Below are 20106 nucleotides of genomic sequence, written 5' to 3' on the forward strand. Positions count from 1 at the left end.
ACGGACGGACGGACGGACGGACGGAATGGCCACTATAAGTGCTAGCGCTCGTAAAAACTACCACATGCCACCGGTGGGATGTAAAGCTACCAACTCCGAATTTCTCACCCGGTGCGTTAACAACTAAGCTTTGGAGGCGCCTGTCCAGTATTCTAATTTAAATGATATTTATGTTGCGTGTAACCAAACATTTGAGATTATTAACCAGCGCCACCCTTGCGTACAGTGGAGGACTTAGTATGTAGTGTATTACTGCTGATGACACGTCGAACGTAAAGGAATGGAGAGGGCGGAAGCTGCGCGAGAACTCTTATGTTGCCTATGCCATTAAACTTGCCAGAACCGAGGGAAGGAAGGCTTGTTATGAAATGTTACGGCGCGCTGCAGTTTTGCGAGAAGACGACAAACGTGGTGGGCATGAGACTCAGGTGTGGGGCCCTCCGAACGGTGACGGTTGCGTGCGAGAAATTCAGGATATCGCTGTAGAACAGACATTCACATTTCACGATAGAAGACGATCTTAATGTTCACACAAATAACAGTAATCACACAGCTATCATTAAGGAGTGTGCCGTAGAAGTAAATATTACGATGGTTCGACAGAACACCGGCAAGCTATCTCAGGAGTCGAAAGATGTAATTAAGAAACACAGAAACACCAAAGTATAAAAGCGTCTAACCCCACAGAGAAAATATAACTGCCAGCGGATAAGACAGTTCAAGCAGCTGAAGACTGGCTCATGGTTAACGGAGTTTTAGCGCGCCTAAGCGACGCAGGCTATGAAGGTCGCCACAGTGAAGGGCTCCGGAAGTTTCGACCACCTTTGGTTCTTACTCCAGTTGGACGCTAGATGGTAAGAAAGACAAACGAGGTGGCATATGAGAAAATTAGCCAGGACAGCAGCTTGGGCATGTTGGTTATTCATTTGTGACGGAACAGCGCAAAACACCGGGACAAGAGACAAGCGCTGACTACTTACAACTGGTATTTATTTCGAAGAAACACTGCTTCTTATACCTTCTTCCCCCTCAAAAAAACACAACAAATGCGTCACAACCATATCGTTCAAGCGTCCAAAAAAAAACATAAGATAAATAATCACAGAGATTTATAATCACATTTTTAACATTTCAGATTCTTTCTTAGTCAAAGCAACAGACGGCGTGCTGACACAATCGTCGCGCAGACTCGCTATCGAAGCTGCCTCGATTATTTCCCTGACTAACTGGTCTTTGTGATTAGCCAAAACTTTGCATTGCTGGAAAACAGGTGCGCAACTTGTTGAAGGGCAATCTCTGCAATGAATTCCCAGGTTCCGGCAAGCTTGCTCGAAATTAGATTTGTGTTCTAGTAGCCTTTCGTTCATGCACCTACCAGTCTGCCCTATGTATTGTTTACCACATGCCACTGGCAACGAAAAACAAGGCCTTCGGTGCACTCCACAAAGGGGGTTCGATGCTCTATCGTGCATCCCTGCTTCTTTTTGGTCGGGTCGGAATTGACTCGTCTGCACAGACTTTTGAGTTTGTTAGGAGCAGTCATCACTACATTCACGCCAGCTTTTCGACCTATGCTCTTCAGGCGATGGGAAACGTTGTGAATATACGGTATTGCTACTACCGGCCTCCTTCCTTTTTGTTTCTTTGCCTCATCTTGCTGCTCGGGCCTAGCCTGCATCAGATGCTTTTTCATCTGCTTGGCAACAGAAACCAAAAGGTGCGAGTGGTAACCCGAGTTGCCAAGCCGTTCAGCCTGGCGAAGAAAGCTCACTTCCATTTTGTGAGCACATGATTTCCTCAAGGCATTTGTGAGGCACAAGTTCACAATAGCCCTCTTGGTCAGCTTAGAGTGAGCTGATTGGAAGGGCATTAGCGCTTTCTCCCCTCTGGGCTCATAGGCCCAGTAGCCATGCCCTCTAGCGAACTCAAGTCTCAGGTCTAAAAACCTTAGTGACCCTTGAGAAGGAAGCTCGTGCGTGACAATAAGTGGCTGCAAAGCCTGTGCAAAGCGACCCACCTCCTCCATTACTGTTTCTAACGTATTCGCGCGTTGGCCATCACAAAGAACCAGGTAGTCATCAACGTACCTAAATACCTTTTATACGCTTGTACCAGCGAGGGTTTCGTTCAGGAACCTGTCTTTTCGCGCCAAGTACAAATCACTGAGTAGAGGCGCTATGCACGAGCCAATGCAAACACCGCGTTTCTGGAGATACACTTTTTCTTCCCAGAAGACGTAAGTCGACCTGAGGTACACTGATAATAGTTCCAAGAACCCTCTAATCGACATTCCACAGGCGTTTTGGAATGCAACAGCACCATGCGTATCTATGCATTCTTCTACAGACACCATTAGCTCGTCATGCGGTATAGAATAGTACAGATCTTTTACATCAACTGAGCATGCGGCGAAGTCACTGCTAGAATTGTCATTTAAAAATCTGGCTATATCGTCCGAGGATGTCCGAGGACCGATATAGCCAGATTTTTAAATGACAATTCTAGCAGTGACTTCGCCGCATGCTCAGTTGATGTAAAAGATCTTTACTATTCCATACCGCATGACGAGCTAATGGTGTCTGTAGAAGAATACATAGATACGCATGGTGCTGTTGCATTCCAAAACGCCTGTGGAATGTCTATTAGAGGGTTCTTGGAACTATTATCAGTGTACCTCAGGTCGACTTACGTCTTCTGGGAAGAAAAAGTGTATCTCCAGAAACGCGGTGTTTGCATTGGCTCGTGCATAGCGCCTCTACTCAGTGATTTGTACTTGGCGCGAAAAGACAGGTTCCTGAACCAAACCCTCGCTGGTACAAGCGTATAAAAGGTATTTAGGTACGTTGATGACTACCTGGTTCTTTGTGATGGCCAACGCGCGAATACGTTAGAAACAGTAATGGAGGAGGTGGGTCGCTTTGCACAGGCTTTGCAGCCACTTATTGTCACGCACGAGCTTCCTGCTCAAGGGTCACTAAGGTTTTTAGACCTGAGACTTGAGTTCGCTAGAGGGCATGGCTACTGGGCCTATGAGCCCAGAGGGGAGAAAGCGCCAATGCCCTTCCAATCAGCTCACCCTAAGCTGACCAAGAGGGCTATTGTGAACTTGTGCCTCACAAATGCCTTGAGGAAATCATGTGCTCACAAAATGGAAGTGAGCTTTCTTCGCCAGGCTGAACGGCTTGGCAACTCGGGTTACCACTCGCACCTTTTGGTTTCTGTTGCCAAGCAGATGAAAAAGCATCTGATGCAGGCTAGGCCCGAGCAGCAAGATGAGGCAAAGAAACAAAAAGAAAGGAGGCCGGTAGTAGCAATACCGTATATTCACAACGTTTCCCATCGCCTGAAGAGCATAGGTCGAAAAGCTGGCGTGAATGTAGTGATGACTGCTCCTAACAAACTCAAAAGTCTGTGCAGACGAGTCAATTCCGACCCGACCAAAAAGAAGCAGGAATGCACGATAAAGCATCGAACCCCCTTTGTGGAGTGCACCGAAGGCCTTGTTTTTCGTTGCCAGTGGCATGTGGTAAACAATACATAGGGCAGACTGGTAGGTGCATGAACGAAAGGCTACTAGAACACAAATCTAATTTCGAGTAAGCTTGCCGGAACCTGGTAATTCATTGCAGAGATTGCCCTTCAACAAGTTGCGCACCTGTTTTCCAGAAATGCAAAGTTTTGGCTAATCACAAAGACCAGTTAGTCAGGGAAATAATCGAGGCAGCTTCGATAGCGAGTCTGCGCGACGATTGTGTCAGCACGCCGTCTGTTGCTTTGACTAAGAAAGAATTTGAAATGTTAAAAATGTGATTATAAATCTCTGTGATTATTTATCTTATGTTTTTTTTTGGACGCTTGAACGATATGGTTGTGACGCATTTGTTGTGTTTTTTTGAGGGGGAAGAAGGTATAAGAAGCAGTGTTTCTTCGAAATAAAAACCAGTTGTAAGTAGTCAGCGCTTGTCTCTTGTCCCGGTGTTTTGCGCTGTTCGGTCACAAAAAAAAATCACATATGTGAAAAGAAACTAATTGAAGTAGTGAGAAAAAAACACTTAGACAGATACACGAAATAAAAAAAAAACATGCGCAACAGCCAAAATAGTGAACTCAAAAAGGGAAGAGAAAGGTTCACAAATGTTTTACTCTTCTAATGCTGAGCCAGGTAGGTGGCGCATAACACAGGGGGTTTGGCGGGGCATCGGCGCAGCCTGTTTGCTCAGGTTTGTGCTCTCACGGAGACGTAGGGTGGACGGCGGTGTCCACGCAGGCGTTAGTGCCACAGGGTTGGCGGGAGGTGTACGTCAGGGTTCCGGACAGAAACGAGCACCGCCGCATTGACCCTTTACTTCCATGGGACCCAGGCGCGGTCCCCAGGTAACGTAGCCCGGGAAAGCGGCGGTAGAGGCGGGGAGGGAGGGTGCTCGTGTTCACAGGCTGCCGAACACTGGAAAGGCAGCAAGGCAGCAGTGGCGTCTGGGCTTTGTCGCTCAGGCTGTCAACGGTGGGCCGCCCAGGTCTGGTAGTCCGGACGTCTGCGGCTGAGGCCCAAGCATGGGAACTACGGGCGCCAGCAGATACGAAAGACGTCCGTCGCCGACCGCGTTCTTCCCTTTCTCTCTGGTACGCTCTCTAAGCGCCACGTGTCATTTCCGCTTCCCCTGTTCTTCGTGCGTGAGCCCGTTAGTGTTCTCCATCCATAGTGTAAGATGTCGTCTTCAGCAGCTTTTACTGAGGACTTTTACCATTTCTCACGCTGGATAGATGGCAAATGTAGCGTGCGTGCGGAAGTTATCCCGAGTTGTCTGACGCTTCCGTCTAGACGTAGCTTAAGCCTCCGCTGCTGTTTTTACCATGCCGATTTGCACAGAGCTTTTACTTAGCAGGCCTGTATTTGTTGGAATGGACGATGGAACCAAGCAAACTAAAAGACATATATAGGAAGGAAACAAACAGGAGAGAGCGCGGCTTTTTTGCTTGTTTGAGCGGTTACATCACGCATACTAGCTCGAAATACCAACTAGCTCAACTTTCCCTTTTGTAAATGCTGTAATTGTTCAGCTGAAGGTCGAGAAGTTCAAACCCGCTCTTAATATGACTTGCTGAGCTATCGCTGAGAATGATAACGTGGTTATGCCGAGGTACCTCATCCTCTAGCTACTCGTGGACATTATAGCGATTGTAGCATGCGTGGGGCGAATGGTGAGCCGTGTCGGTACTTGTGATAGCCATATCTGCGGGGCAGCGTTCTTTGCTGCGATCGCACAGGTGAATATAGAAATTTGATATTTTTTTCCACTGGTAATATTGCATTTCTTCAACAATACAACGCTGCAATTTACGGCGAAGTCGAATTGCAGCGCAATTCGGTGAAATTCCGTTCCAATGACTCGCGCCTTGAAGACGCATAATGCAGACACGTGTTGTCGTCCTTCTCCAGGCGCTCTCAAGGGCAGTCCAGAAAGGCAGTTCGAGTGCGTTGTCTTTCTTATCTGACGGAAAGTTTTTTTTCCCGCAACAGTTCCTCCTCATGAGGAAGAGGTCGATTGGTAGGATAAGCTTTACATTCGCCTAATGAGAAATCCTACAATGAGAATCCTGTGTTTGACGCACGTGGAGCTCCGAGGCAGCCAGGATTCAGTCCTGCAAATAGCGAACATCCGTAGTGAGAAACTGGGTGCGGACTTGTGCAGAACATCCGTAGTGAGAAACTGGGCGTGGACTTGTGCAACCCAGCACATTCCCACAGAAGGTGACAAATCGCTAGTTTGGAGTCTGTGTCACAGGAGGGGGAAGCCATCGGTAATACAGGCGAGGTCCCGTTGTGTTCGTCGTCCATGCGGCGTTGGGAGTGCTATGACCCTTTTGGAGCGTGTATAAACTTCAAGATAATATCTGGTAAAAGTGTGTACTTGCGTGAATACACAGGACAAAAAAAGAAGAAACACATATGACATGTACGAGGCGCAACTTCCAACTGGTTTTGTTTTCATGAAGGCAGCGACTTATATACTAGTGACGGCAATCACAAAGATGAAAAAATTTAAAACACGTGCTTACTTAGTGTCATTTATACGTGACCAAAAGTGTTTCCATAGTGATCGCATCTAAATCTGATATACATCAACCCCCAATGCAGCAGGAAAAAGCGATGAATCATGCGGTGAACAATGAAGGTATGTGGATTATAATTTACCAACTCAGCGTCAGAAACCTGTTGTAGCAAAAGCACTGTCGAAGACAAACTAGCCAAATCGTTATAGCATATCCTATCGATAGCAGTGTCTACAACTCTGTTGTAGCAAAAGCAGTATCGAAAACATATGTTAGAACAAGCAAAGTCAATAAACCTAAAAACATGACAAACACACTAAAACAGGTCAGTGCCTAAAATCTACTCTTCCTAGCAAAAGCACTGTCAAGAAAAGTAAAGGATTCATAAACCAGAACGACCTGATAGCTACCACGAAGTGAGCGAGTGTTTGAAACTTTTTCCCCTTTGTAATTGCCCTCACAGGCATATAAGTAGCTGCCTTTTTGAAAACAAAACCAGTTTCAAGTTGCGCCTCGTACATGTCGTTTCTTCATTTCTGTGCTGTGTTTTCATGAAAGTATATGCCTTTACCAGAAATGAACCAACTCGTGCAACAAATAATTCTAAGTGACAATATCAGCAGTATAGCCCCTCCGGTGGAGATCTTGAGTAGTTTCAAAGGTCTGGAAGGTCTTCGACGCTTCTCCCATGCCCACTAATTTTTGTTTCTGGTCGCGCACGGTCAGTTCAAGTCTGCACAATAAACGCGCACGCACACACGCACGGATGTTCGGTTGATCGAGCGGTCAGCGCAGGACTGGCGTTTCTTCCGCGACATGGGCCAGTAAAGGTCTCAGAATGGCTTCCCAGCTTTCCAACACTCGCATCCAGCTTTCGAACATTGGCATCCAGCTTTCGAAGTCGGCAGGTGCAACATAAGCAACCCACTATCCAGTCGCCGCCGCTGTGGATGCACAACTCTACTTAACAAATATTCATAAATGAAGCTGCCAAAGAATTAAAAAAATTCGTTCATTGCAGTGAGTTACAAGGATCATGCTTCTAGCGCATGCTCGATGGCTTCCCCACCAACAGCCTTCCTGCGCACTAAGGAAGAGGACGGCCCAAAAGGTGACAGGGACTGTGCGAAAAGAATTTACTTTCAAGTTTGCTGCCGTGCTGATGATTGAGGTTGGACCACGCTAGTTGCGTGGCATGCCTAAGACAGCCATAAAGTGCTTAATGGAGCTGTACTGCAGTGAACTGATGAGTCATATCGGAACTAATTATTGCAATCGTCCTCTTAGAATACGACTGTGGCACTGCATTCAAATAAATTTCTAGTCCAGCTCTTGCACGATCGCCTCACGATACGTCGAATCTTCCAAGAGAAGATACCTGATGTCATGATAAGCCTAAGTACGGCCGTAACAGGACAAAAACAAAAATGAATAAATAACACTGAATTTTTCTGACGCCCAGCGAGTGTGTCGACACAACACATTTGAGAGCATAATTTCTAATTGAAGCTTTAGAACTGGCGTCGCATTAATTGCCCAAAGTGTAACAATTTGCTCTACTTGCCATGTCATAAATGTGTGATTTCTTGTTTAACGTTTTGTGTTGCATCCCCATAAACATATTCAATGTGACAAGATTTTCTTATAGTGACAATAAAAGCAAATGAACGTGTTTTTTTAATACCATAACTACGTATCTCTAAACTGCAAACCCACTGTTTACCTTTTTATTCAAGTAAAGTTAGAGCACAGCTTGTTGCATCTTGTCCACATGGACATGAAAACTACGTTTTTGAACAATTTGTTTTTGTTGGGAGTGACATACAGTTTCCGCATTCTTACAAAATACACAGAGCGCAAGAAACTCACGGCACTTTTGTTGAAATACAAATTAAAACCTTTTACCTTTTGCTTCGCATGCATCTAACATACGACACAAAAATTTTACTTGAAAGCAATACGAGAACCTCCGTCTGACAGCCCAGAGTAATGGGCTTTTTAAGGCGTGCAGTTAGACGCAGCCAAATTATGCAGCTGACTCGGTGGCTAGAAGTGGCGTGAACGTGCGCGAAAAAAATTGGGGCGGATGTTTTGGCTAACTTGAAGAGCGTGGACGCGCCACTGCCTTGTACTAGGGCGGCCTCAGATTTTTATTTAGCTAGTGCTTTACCGAGCTCGTCCTTGTGCAACATTTTTCACGGAAGCGTGTAGTAAACGAAACGGATTCAGCGTTTCATTTAAACATCCTTGTCGCAAGTGACCAAGACAGAACTTATGCATACTCGGTTTATTTCAAGATCGCACCGGTGATCTCATGATCTGTTGTGTATGCTTCCATGCCCTCTTTGTATGGGGAGTGCCAAAGGAAACAATCTAACACTTGCATATGCCCATGTTGCAGGTACCACTGCCAGTCATTCATAGTGCACTTCCTCTTCAAGCAAAGTAACCCAAAGGGCCATGGACAAAGCAGTTAAAAGACGTAACGGATTGGTTCTCAGGGCAAGAAATCCTGGCGCATCATAATCCACATGGTGCTTAGAACCATACTCTAAGCAGATACGTGATGTTTAAATGAAAGAAGGTTCACAACGTCCATATTTGCAAGGCTCACAGGTACACTTATGTTCAAGCAACCATGGAAACAACGTTACCTTTGATGAAATTATACAATGCAACTGCTGTTCTCTCATAAAATGGGACTACAGTTCAAAAAACCATCAACTGCCGGGCGGGAGCTGGGCAGCCTACGTGCGAGACACGCAGTCTTGTACAAACAGACCCAGAGCGTGAGGTACTGGGGATAGGAGGGCCAGAGTGCACACACATGAGTTCTCACATCTGCGTCTTGTGAAATATATATTGTGAGACAGGAGACAGAGCGCAGGATGGAGCGAGCTTTAATGGCACCCGCAAGTATGGCGACCAACCCTTCGAAGAAGAAGATGATCGATGATGATGGATATGTACAGATGAAGACGAAGGTCGCATGTTGTGCTTTGAGCGATGATGATGGATATGTACAGATGAAGACGAAGGTCGCATGTTGTGCTTACACTTTCTCCCCTCGCGTACGAAAGCGACCGGCCCGGGCGCAGATTAGAGCACAGTAGGGCGACGGGCAAAGGGTTTGAGGCGGGAAACATGAACAATCTCGGCACCTCGGCAACGACGATCATTAACAGGATGAACAGGGGCAACGCGATAGTTCACCGGGGACGTTTGTTCGAGTACAGTATACGGACCAATATAACGGCTCAAAAATTTTTCACACAATCCCGGGGTACGCACTGGAGTCCACAGCAGTACCTCATCACCAGGGTGAAAAAATACGGCACGGTGGGAGAGATCATAGGTGTTTTTCCGAGAGGCTTGGGAGGCGTCGGTATTCAGGCGGGCAATGGCACGGCAGTAGGTAAGACGAGAAGTAAACTGTTCGTGAGAGAGTCTGGAAGAGGTTGAGGGGGCGGAGAAGAAAGACGCTTCGAGGGTGAAGGTAGGTTGACGTCCATACACAAGGAAGAATGGGGAGAAGTTGGTGGTTCTTTGCACGGCACTATTGTATGCAAAGGTAACGAAGGGAAGCATGGTGTCCCAGTTGGTGTGGTCGGGCTGGATGTAGGTGGCTAGCATATCGGACAGCGTGCGACGAAAGCGCTCTGTGAGCCCATTGGTCTGAGGGTGATAAGCTGAAGAGGTTTTGTGCACGGTTCTGGAGGCGTGAAGAACTTCGGCAAGGATGCTGGAGAGGAAGGACTTGCCGCGGTCACTAATAAGGACACGAGGAGCTCCATGGCGCAGAAGGATGGCGTTCAGGAAGAAGTGGGCGATCTCTGAAGCAGAGCCGGAAGGAACAGGGGCCGTTTCAGCGTATCTAGTTAAGTGGTCGATGGCAGTGACGATCCAACGGTTGCCCGTTGGTGTTAATGGTAAGGGACCGTAGAGGTCAATCCCAACGACTTCAAAAGGGGAGAAAGGACAGGGGAGAGGCTGTAGAAGGCCCGCAGGGGCAGACGTGCTCCGTTTACGACGTTGGCAAGAGATGCAAGACGCAATATATTTTCCAACAGCGGTTGAGAGGCCAGGCCAAAAGAAACGGCGCTTGATGCGGTCATAAGTTTTCTGAAAGCCTAAGTGGCCAGCCGGGGGGTCATCATAAAAGGCCTGCAAAACTTCTCGGCGAAGAGAACGGGGTACGACAGGCACCCATGAGTCACCGAAGGGGCTGTAATTGTGCCAAAGAAGGATGTTGTCGACTAGCTTGAAAGAGTTAAGTTGGCGACGTAGGCGGGCATTCGGTGGCCGCGTAGCACCGCTCAGACGGTCGATAAGAGTCCGGCAGTAAGGGTCGGCCCGCTGCGCTGAGGCGAGATCGCCAAGACTGGGAGCTGGCATCAAGTCAATGGATGCGGCGGTCAAGGTTGAAATAGCCGTCGAAGGGGTAGTTTGGCAGTTTGAGGATTCGGAGGACACGGGTTGCGGATGCGGAGGTTGGGTTTGGGTGAGGGGACAACGAGATAGCGCATCGGCGTCCTGGTGTTTCTTGCCCGATTTATAGGTGACCGTAAAGTCATATTCCTGGAGACGGAGAATCCAGCGGCCGAGGCGGCCGGACAAGTTTTTCCGCGAGGACAACCAGCACAGGGCATGATGGTCAGTGACAACTGTGAACTGGCGGCCGCACAAATAAGGGCGAAATTTCTGAATGGCCCAGACAACAGCGAGGCACTCTTGCTCAGTTATCGTGTAGTTCTGCTCCGCTGCAGTCAGTGTACGACTGGCGTAGGCGATGACTTGCTCGCACGAAGAGTGCTGCCGCTGCAGAAGAACGGCACCAATGCCGTGTCCACTGGCGTCCGTGTGTAAAATCGTTGGAGCATTGTCGTCGAAATGTGCCAGTATCGGATCAGATGTGAGAGCCTTCTTTAAGGTAGTAAAAGCGACCTCACAGGCCTCAGACCAAACAAACGGCTGGTCAGCGCAGAGGATCTTATGCAAAGGGGCCGCAATAGAGGCAAAGTTGCGTATGAAGCGCCGGAAGTATGACGCTAGCCCCAGAAAACTGCGCAGGTCTTTGACGCGCGATGGGCGAGGAAAATGCAAAACTGCAGCCACTTTGTCGGGATCAGGCTTTACACCCTTCTGGCTAACGACGTGACCGAGTATCTTGATAGAAGTGGAAGCAAAGCAACATTTCTTGGTGTTTAACTGTAGGCCGGCCTCAGAAAGTGCGCTTAATACTTCATCGAGACGAACAAGGTGTTCAGAAAAAGTCGAAGAAAAAATGACTATGTCGTCGAGGTAGCATAGGCACGTTTTCCACTTCAGGCCTCGGAGAACGGTGTCGATCATGCGCTCGAACGTGGCCGGAGCATTGCATAGGCCGAACGGCATAACGTTGAATTCGTATAATCCGTCGGGAGTGGCGAAAGCAGTTTTTTCCTTGTCGGCCTCATGCATTGGTATTTGCCAGTATCCGGATCTTAGGTCGAGACTAGAGAAAAATTGTGCACCTTGGAGACAGTCGAGGGCGTCATCAATCCGAGGCAGCGGATAAACATCTTTTCTAGTGATCTTGTTAAGGGCGCGATAGTCAACACAAAAGCGTACTGAGCCATCCTTCTTTTGAACGAGCACAACAGGCGAAGACCAAGGACTCGAAGAAGGGCGTATGATGTGGCGCTTGAGCATGTCGGCTACGTTATCTTGAATAACCTTGCGCTCACTAGAAGACACACGATACGGGCGACGGCGAATAATGCCCGAACCATCTGTGTAGATGCGATGCTTAGCTGCGGTGGTTTGGCTCAAGGTTGTTGCCTGGGTATCGAAGGAAGCGGCATGCTTGGTCAAGACGGCAAGCAATTCATCTTTTTGAGTCGGGGTTAGACCGGGGCTGATAGCAGCTGAAATAGATGCAGAGGCAGAGGCAGGGGTCGAAAGAGCGAAGCTTGATGGGGCAGAGGAAAGAACGGCCACAGGTTGAGTGGTATCCACAGAAGCGATGGCTGTGCCTTGACGCAGAAGAATAGGTTCCGGCGTAGTGTTAAAGGCAGTCAGTAGTGAAGACCCATTGGTGAAGCGAAGCAGGGACGCGACGAGAAAGATGCCCCTTGAGAGAAGACGGGGGCTTGGTGTGACGAAAACGTCCCCAGCGTTGACGTGGGCAGAAGCAACAGAGAGGACATCTTCGCAGCCGGGGTAAAGTACATGATCAGCGGTGGTAACCAGATGATGAGAAGGCAGGACAGAAATGGCTGAAAGGTCGGATGCAGAAGCCTGTAGAGTAGGGGGACAGCAGGTAATTACAGCTTGCGCAGAGTGGAGGAAGTCCCAGCCGAGGATGAGGGGATAAGCACAGGAGGGAAGCACAGCAAATACTATGTAGTGCAGGATGCCGTCGATAGTGACTCGTGCCGTACACAATCCGGAAGGACGGATTGATTCATCATTGGCAGCACGGAGAGAAGGACCACTGTAAGGGGTGCGCACCTTGCGAAGACGAGAACATAAATCAGAACTAATTACAGAAATGGCGGCGCCCGTATCGATCAATGCTTCTACTACAGTGCCTTCAATGTCAACGGTTAACATGTTCGATGGCTGTGCAGGAGGAATTGAGAGGGCGGCGTGCGGTGCAGTTTTACCTCCGGAAACTGCACAATTTAGTTTTCCGTGTGGCCAGTTGTCTGGGAGGATGGTGAACGTAGAGGCGACGACGAGCGGCGGAAAGGCGATGGGGAGCGGCGGCGCGACGGCCTGTCGGTCGAGGAGCGGTCCGGAGAGGTAGAGGGATAGGAGGGACGATAATTGGTAGGGTCAGCAAACGGTGGGCGGTAGGCGTACGACGAGTGCGGGGCGTCTTGGGAGAAGTCCCCGTACGATGGGCGACGAGGAGGACTGGAGGCAAACGCCGGACGGTAAGCAGGTGACGAGTACGTAGCTCCGTTGCGAAAGTCTGGGTACCACTCGCGCTCGTCGCGTTGACGCCGACGGCACACACGGGCAACATGCCCGCGAATTCCGCAGTAGTGACACACCGGCCGACGTGCAGGCGGACTCCAAACAGGACACATAGCGGGGCTCGGGGACACAGAGACCGGAGTTTGCTGGACGGGCTGTGGATGCGACGGGTAAACAGCAGCAGGAGGCGTCGCAGCAACCTGGGCATAGGTAGGCACAAAACGCGGTACAGGTGGTTCCGCAGCCAAGGGGCGAGTGACCGAAGCGAGCTCGTCTTTGATGAGATCACGCAAAGGCGAGGACGACGGGGCTGGAGGCAGGTGGGACTCAACTGGCGGTAAGGTGGAGCCGTGCAGTTCCTCCCGGATGATGGAGCGAATAAGGGAGCGTAAGTCCACGTCGGGTGAAAGTGGGGTGTCCCAGGTGTCTGTTAATCGAAGCGACTGAAGGTCGTCAAGACGATGGCAAGTTGTTCGGATGTCTTGGACTGACGTTGGATTCTGAGCAGCAAGCGTGTTGAAGGCAAATGACCCAAGCCCTTTCAGAAGATGACGTACCCGATCGTTCTCTGACATAGCGCTGTCGACACGTCGACACAGGGCAAGCACGTCTTCAATGTAGGATGTGTAGGACTCACCGGGTAGCTGAACGCGCGTATCTAGCTTTTTTTTGTAGACAGCGGGGCTTGCACCAGATGTGCCAAAGATTTGTCGTATCTGTGCCGAGAAGTGAGCCCAGTCCGGGATGGCATCTTTGTGGTTGACGAACCAAGTCTTGGCCACGGCAGTGAGGTAGAACGACACGTTTACAAGTTTCATCGCTGAGTCCCAACGATTATAGGCACTGACCTGGTTATATTGGTCGAGCCAGTCCTCGACATCGTCCCCACGAAGACCAGCAAAAATGGGAGGCTCGCGCTGGAGGGTGGTGATGGTCCAAGTGGGGTGTCCAGAAGGTTGGGAAGAACCGGGTTGGCTCATCATTGCTGGCTCCAGACGGTTCGAATCGAGAGGAAGAAGAACGGGGGGCCCACCGGGAGTACGAGTGGTGTTGTCGCTGACGGTAGCCATCGGTGCGGATGGTACGAGCAGGTGGCGACCGGAACGTAGCTGCAGTCTGGCGGCGGAGAGGACGCAGGGATCGAGAGCACACTCCACCACTTGTGAGACAGGAGACAGAGCGCAGGATGGAGCGAGCTTTAATGGCACCCGCAAGTATGGCGACCAACCCTTCGAAGAAGAAGATGATCGATGATGATGGATATGTACAGATGAAGACGAAGGTCGCATGTTGTGCTTTGAGCGATGATGATGGATATGTACAGATGAAGACGAAGGTCGCATGTTGTGCTTACAATATTAATGAAAGCTGGCAGGCATGTCAGTCAAGAAATCACAGTTTGCCTGAGAGTGACAGAATACCGTATTAAAGGAATGCATCAGACGCAGAAAAATATTCTAATCGCCGTGGTAAGCAAGACGGTGGAGGACTACAACTTTCTGTCCATACCAGGGAAAAGAACACTTCAGGAGGCGGCTCTTAGCCAGACGGCAATCAGGTTATTAGTGCAAGCCCTGTGGGTTATGCATGGGCCAGCTGAGCACAAGTTCGTCTCTTGTGAGCTTACTTTCGAAGACTCATGAGCCCTTGAGCAAGCGACTAAGATGCAGAGCGGGTGTACTGCATGGAGCTTTGAAATGTCCAAGCGACTCACCGCTTCACACTTCAGAGATGTGGTGTCACAGCAGAAGTCGGCTGACGAGAAGTTTGTTAAGAGGCTGTTCAGCTACAGCCAGATTCCAGAGGATTTACTGCTGTGGTTTGTGTGGCAACCCTTGTGTCCCTGTTCTTGGTGCAACTCCTGACCGTTTTGTAGAAAAGAGAGAAGACTTTGGTCTCCTTGAAGTCAAGACCATCTCAGCTGCCAAAGAACGGAGTGATAAATAAATATGCAGTGAATACGGCATCCTACCTGATGAATGCTTGAAGAAAACAGCGCAGAAACAGGGACAAATGAGAAGACGGGACATGCGCTGAGTCGCAACTGAAGGTTTGTTGGAAAGGAACGCAAAAATATACTTTCTTTAGAACCAGGAGCACGCATGATCTACGCCAACAACACTGGTAAGATGTCAACTTTGTTCGGGGTAGTCACGATACAATAGTTCACAGTCATGAGTGAGGACGGATGGGGTGCTTACGCATGTGTGGAGGGTTTCGTGAATACAAAAAGCTTCGCTGATTTCTAAGTTCATCTTTGTGATTCTACAAGACCTCAGTATCGTTAAAATGTTGAGTACATGGTTCTGCAGCAGGCGTGGAAGTGTTACGACGACATTCTTTGTAATGCAAGGCTAGTTTTGGGGAAGGGTCCCCTTTCAAAGTGGTGTTATCTTCACGTAAGCGGATATTGAGGCACCTTCCCGTGTGGCCTATGTAGTTCTTGCCGCACGTGAACAGAACACTGCACACCACACCCTTGGCACAAGGGACGAACTTTAAGTCACTTCTGTTTTCCTTTTTTTCTTTTTGTTTTTCATCTGTCGTGTCCCTATCAACCATGGCCCAAATTTTGGCCACCTCATTAGCTTAAAAAAGTACGTCTACCCCATATTTGTGGCCTACCTGATTTAAACGGTGGGAGAACTGGTGAACGTGGGGCACACGCAAAGTTCTGGCGCCTCGTGCCTACAATAGGACTTAATCTTTTTGAGTATTTTATTGCATGCAAGTATTATAGCATCATCTGGAAAGGCTGCCGACCTCAGCCTCTGAGCCTGTTGATTAAACTCTGACTGATAGCATGCACACATGAAATGTTAATTGCAGAACTTAACAAGAAAAAGCTGTACCACATTTGACTACCTTGGAATGGCCATAACGGTAACTGAGCAAGGGCTTCATTGATCTCTGAAAGAAAGACCAGCAAACATGGTCTGGTTTTGAAACCAATCTTATATTGAGGAATTGCAGCTCATTCTTTTGCGGTGTTTCAAAGGTGAATTTTAAGCCTTCGCCTCACTCCTCAAAAATCTGCAAAATGCCTCCTTCTGAATCTGAGGTCGGCAGGCTTTCCGGACGATGCTATAATACTTGCATGCAATAAAATACTTAAAAAGATCAAATCCTCTTGTAGGCACGAGACGCCAGAACCTTCAAGTCAGTTAAAAAAGAAATTTGCTGTCGTTCCCTGCGTTAACCAGTTGTCCAACCGTTTAAAGCAGGTAGGCCACAGACACGGCCGCTCAATGGAGGCGCACTTGGTGCGGCCCGCCGCGTCGCGCCCCAATGGGTGGGGGAGCGCGTTTTGGGAGAAGTTCTAGTTTCCGCCGTTATTCTCCGCGGGGGCGCCACCTCTCCGTGACAAGCCGCCGCCGGCACGGACGGCCAGACGACGCGGAAGGAGTACGCTGGCTGTGTTAGCACGTGTTTTCGCTCTACTGCTCTGCATGACCGCGTTGTTCAGCTAGTTCTGCGTGCTTGTCATCGGTGCCTGTGTCGACAGCGTCCCAAGCGCATGCGACACCATGCCACGCAACTGCTGCGTGCCGCTGTGCACCACAAACGCTAAGATCCGAAGATCGGTTACCATGAGTTCCCGCAGAAGCAGCAAGCTATGCAACATGGTGGTTTCAGCCCTTCTTCCCTATTTTGAGCAATGTCCGGAGTTGATTTGCGAGAGAGAAGACCGCAGTCACACCGAGGACATCTGCAAAGCCTTTCTAACCAAACTAATGCGACCACTGCTGACCAATTTGGCAGAAAACATCAATCTTACGCAGGAAAAAAATCATACTTGCTCATAAACCGCTTTCGAGGAAAGTTCTTCGCTTGTAAAATAGGCTTGAATTCCTTCGGTGCATCACGTGGCTTCAAAATAAAACGCAAAACATTGGCCGAGCCTGCTGGAGTCTGGTTGAACTGGCTGTCTTGTGTTGTTTGTTTTGCATCTGTTTGTGTCAGTAGTATATTTACGAGGGTAATTCCAAAAGTAAGGTCTCCAAAGGGCTGCGACCGCAGGGAAACTATATGCGTGGCTGCTCGCTATACTGCTGTGTTCATTGTTCCCCGTCTTCCAAACAAGCCATGACTCAGCGCGAAAGGGACTGTCAGTCTTGGCCCGACAACCATTTGAAATGGAGCTCCCGTTTGTCGCTACCGCCAGGAGCGAAGTTCACGCAAATGGCGTTCAACCAATCGAAAATTATCGCCAGTTGATGGAACTGTACGGAGAGTCTTGCATGGATGTTAAAAACTTCCGCAAGTGGTGTAGGGAGTTCGCAGCTGGTAGCACTGGAATTCACGACGAAGAAGCGGTAGACCGTCAATTTCTCATGAGACAGTCGCCGAGGTCGAAGAAATGATGCGGCAATATCGGAGGATCACACTCGACGAACTGTGCATATTGGTTCCTGGCGTTTCTAGAAGCACTATTCACAGGAGTTTGACAGCAAAGTTGAAATATCGGAAGGTGTGCCCAAAACGGGTTGCGCGAATGCTCACAGACGACCATCAACAATAATGCGTTGACTCCTCCCGCGAATTCCATCCGCGTTCTGGAGATGAAACGGAGACATTTTTGTATTTGTTACGGGTGATGAAACCTAGACATTCCACTTCACGCCTGAGACTAAACAAAAATCACGTGAATTGCTGCGCTCATCTTTGCCCAAGCCGCGAAAATTCAAGCAAGCGCAGTCTGCCGGCAAAGGCATCTGCGTTTTGGGATCGAAAATGGGTATCGTTGTTAGAATTCATGACTCCTGGCTCCACAGTAAACGCGGACAGATATTGTGAAACGTTTTAGAAACTCAGACGGGCGATTCAAATTCGCAGAAGAGGAACAACGCTCGCCGCCACGTTGCCTGTCAAACCATCGCTCTCCTAGAACAGTTTGTAAGGGACGTCATCAGGCACTCCCCCTACAGTCCGGACTTGACACCAAGTGACTACCACTTGTTTCCAAAGCTAAAAGAACACCACGCTGGAAGGCGCTTCACTGATGACGACGAAATGAAAGATGCGGTCAAACGATTCCTCAACGGCATAGCGGCGAGCTGGTATGACATGGACATACAAAAACTGAAACCTTTCTAGTACACTCTAGCCCGGACTCGTCCCGGAGCGGTGGCGCTGCAGCGGTGGCGACGAGAACTAGGCGCAATACGGCTCTTTCGGGCGACGCGACGGGCCGCACCCAGTGCGCTTTCCATTGAGCGGCCGTGCCACAGATATGGGGTAGACGTACTTTTTCAGTACCTAATAAGCTGGGCAAAATTTGCGCCAAGGTTAATAGGGAAACCAGAGAAGAAAAAAAAGACAAAAGAAAAAAAAGAAAGAGCTTCAAGTAAATCACTGCTCAAAGTTCGTCCCTTGTGCCAAGGGTGAGGTGTATAGTGTTCGCTTCACGTCTGGTAGGAGCCATATAGGCCTCACGAGAAGTTGCTTGAATGCCCGCTTACGTGAACGCAACATCTCTTTGGAAATGGTGCCTTCCTCAAACCTATCCTTGCACTGCAAAGAATGTCGTCGTAACACCTCATCGCCTGCTGCAGAACCCTGTACTCCACTATTTTAACAATACTAAGGTCCTGTACAATAATAAAGATAGTCTGATTAGAGAAATCAGCCAAGCATTTCATATTCATAAAAACCGCGACACATGTGTAAGCGCCCCAACCGCCCTCGTTCATGACTGTGAACTATTGTATCTTGACCACCATGCCTGAAGTTGACATCTTATCAGTGTGGTTTGTGTGCATCACGCGTGTCCTGGAGAGTATAGTTTTTGTGTTCATTTGCAAGAAACCTTCAGTTGCTAATCAGCGTGTATCCCATCTTCAATCTTGTCCCTGTTGCTGCGCTGTTTTCTTCAAGCATGTACCAACTCGGTGAACAGCCGTTGTACCTGATGAATGAAGTTGTTAAAGCAACCAAAAAGTACTTTTACCATTTGTAGGGGTAAATGACTTTGATTGGACTCTGCTGGTGTGATTTCTTGGTTTATAATGGCACAGACTGCACTTTTCAGAGGATCACTTTTAACAGCTTGCTTTGAATTTCCAAAATCCTGCCACATCTTCTGGAATGTTACAAGAACTATCAAGAGCACTACGCTTGTGTATGATTTTCGGTGACTTATTTCAGTTACATTGGTCTGCAGGACAAAGACATGCTTTCCCATGTGTTCATACTAACACATATTTGGTATTTAAATGTCTTGTATTGCATTAGCCTGCGAGTGTTTTTCTATGCAATATCATTATAGCCACGTGCATGTGTGGCCACCACCTATTTAAACGTATGTGCAACTAATAGGCATGTAAAATGTAAATGCCAAGCACCACAAGTCTTGCTGCCCTTTCGGTGAATGCATACATCATGCACTACTAGTCCCAGGAAACTGGACAGCTAGGTGCTTCAGTGTTTTCTATACTAATAACATTCATGATGGTTGTGACTTCACATTGGTCTCTGTAAGAAAAACGCATTTAAAGTTGCAAACAAAATCTTTGCAAAGTGACAAGCAACGCCCTGGTCAAATGTTTTAGGGGAATCCCTCCAGGTGGAGTAGGTTTATAATAACGGAGTAAAAACTCATTTGCATCCACCAAGCCTAGCCATAGGGCTGCAAAGGAAAGCTAAATATCTTTCTAAGTAACTTTGCATTTAAAGAAAAGTTCGTCCTGGTCCGGGGTTCAAACCAGGGACCACCACTTCACTGGAGCAGTCGCTCTACAAATCGAGCTAACCGGGACGGCAAGCTTATGGTACGGTGAGAGCGAATTGGTCAATAACTCGAAGTGGGAACAGTGTTGGTCAACGCCTCCATGGAATTCGCGTGGTGCTCGCGAGACAAACCAATTAGGACCGCGTGCTATCGGCTCCTTCACTTTCCATGAAATTCGCCTGATTGGCACCTCCTATTGGTTTCAAAAAGTGCCCACAAAGTGCTGGGCAAGCGGTGTAAGGGCGAGTTTTTGGCGCCGAAAAGAGACCGAGAGAGGCCGGGGAGACCGGCCGAGCAGTGCGAGATGGAGAGACGCTGCGGAAACCGGCGGAGACAGGCCAAGCAGAGGGGATCGGAGGGCA

General features: G+C 48.7%; 1 pseudogene; it reads left to right on the forward strand.

Moving 5' to 3' along the window:
- Nucleotides 1-8443: 8443 nt before the first annotated feature.
- Nucleotides 8444-19141, forward strand: LOC149344794 (uncharacterized; annotated as a pseudogene).
- The last annotated feature ends 965 nt before the right edge of the window (nucleotides 19142-20106 follow it).

The sequence above is a fragment of the Amblyomma mixtum genome, chromosome 5 (genome assembly GCF_055824585.1).
Source record: "Amblyomma mixtum isolate Tamu chromosome 5, ASM5582458v1, whole genome shotgun sequence".
Classification (NCBI taxonomy): domain Eukaryota; kingdom Metazoa; phylum Arthropoda; class Arachnida; order Ixodida; family Ixodidae; genus Amblyomma; species Amblyomma mixtum.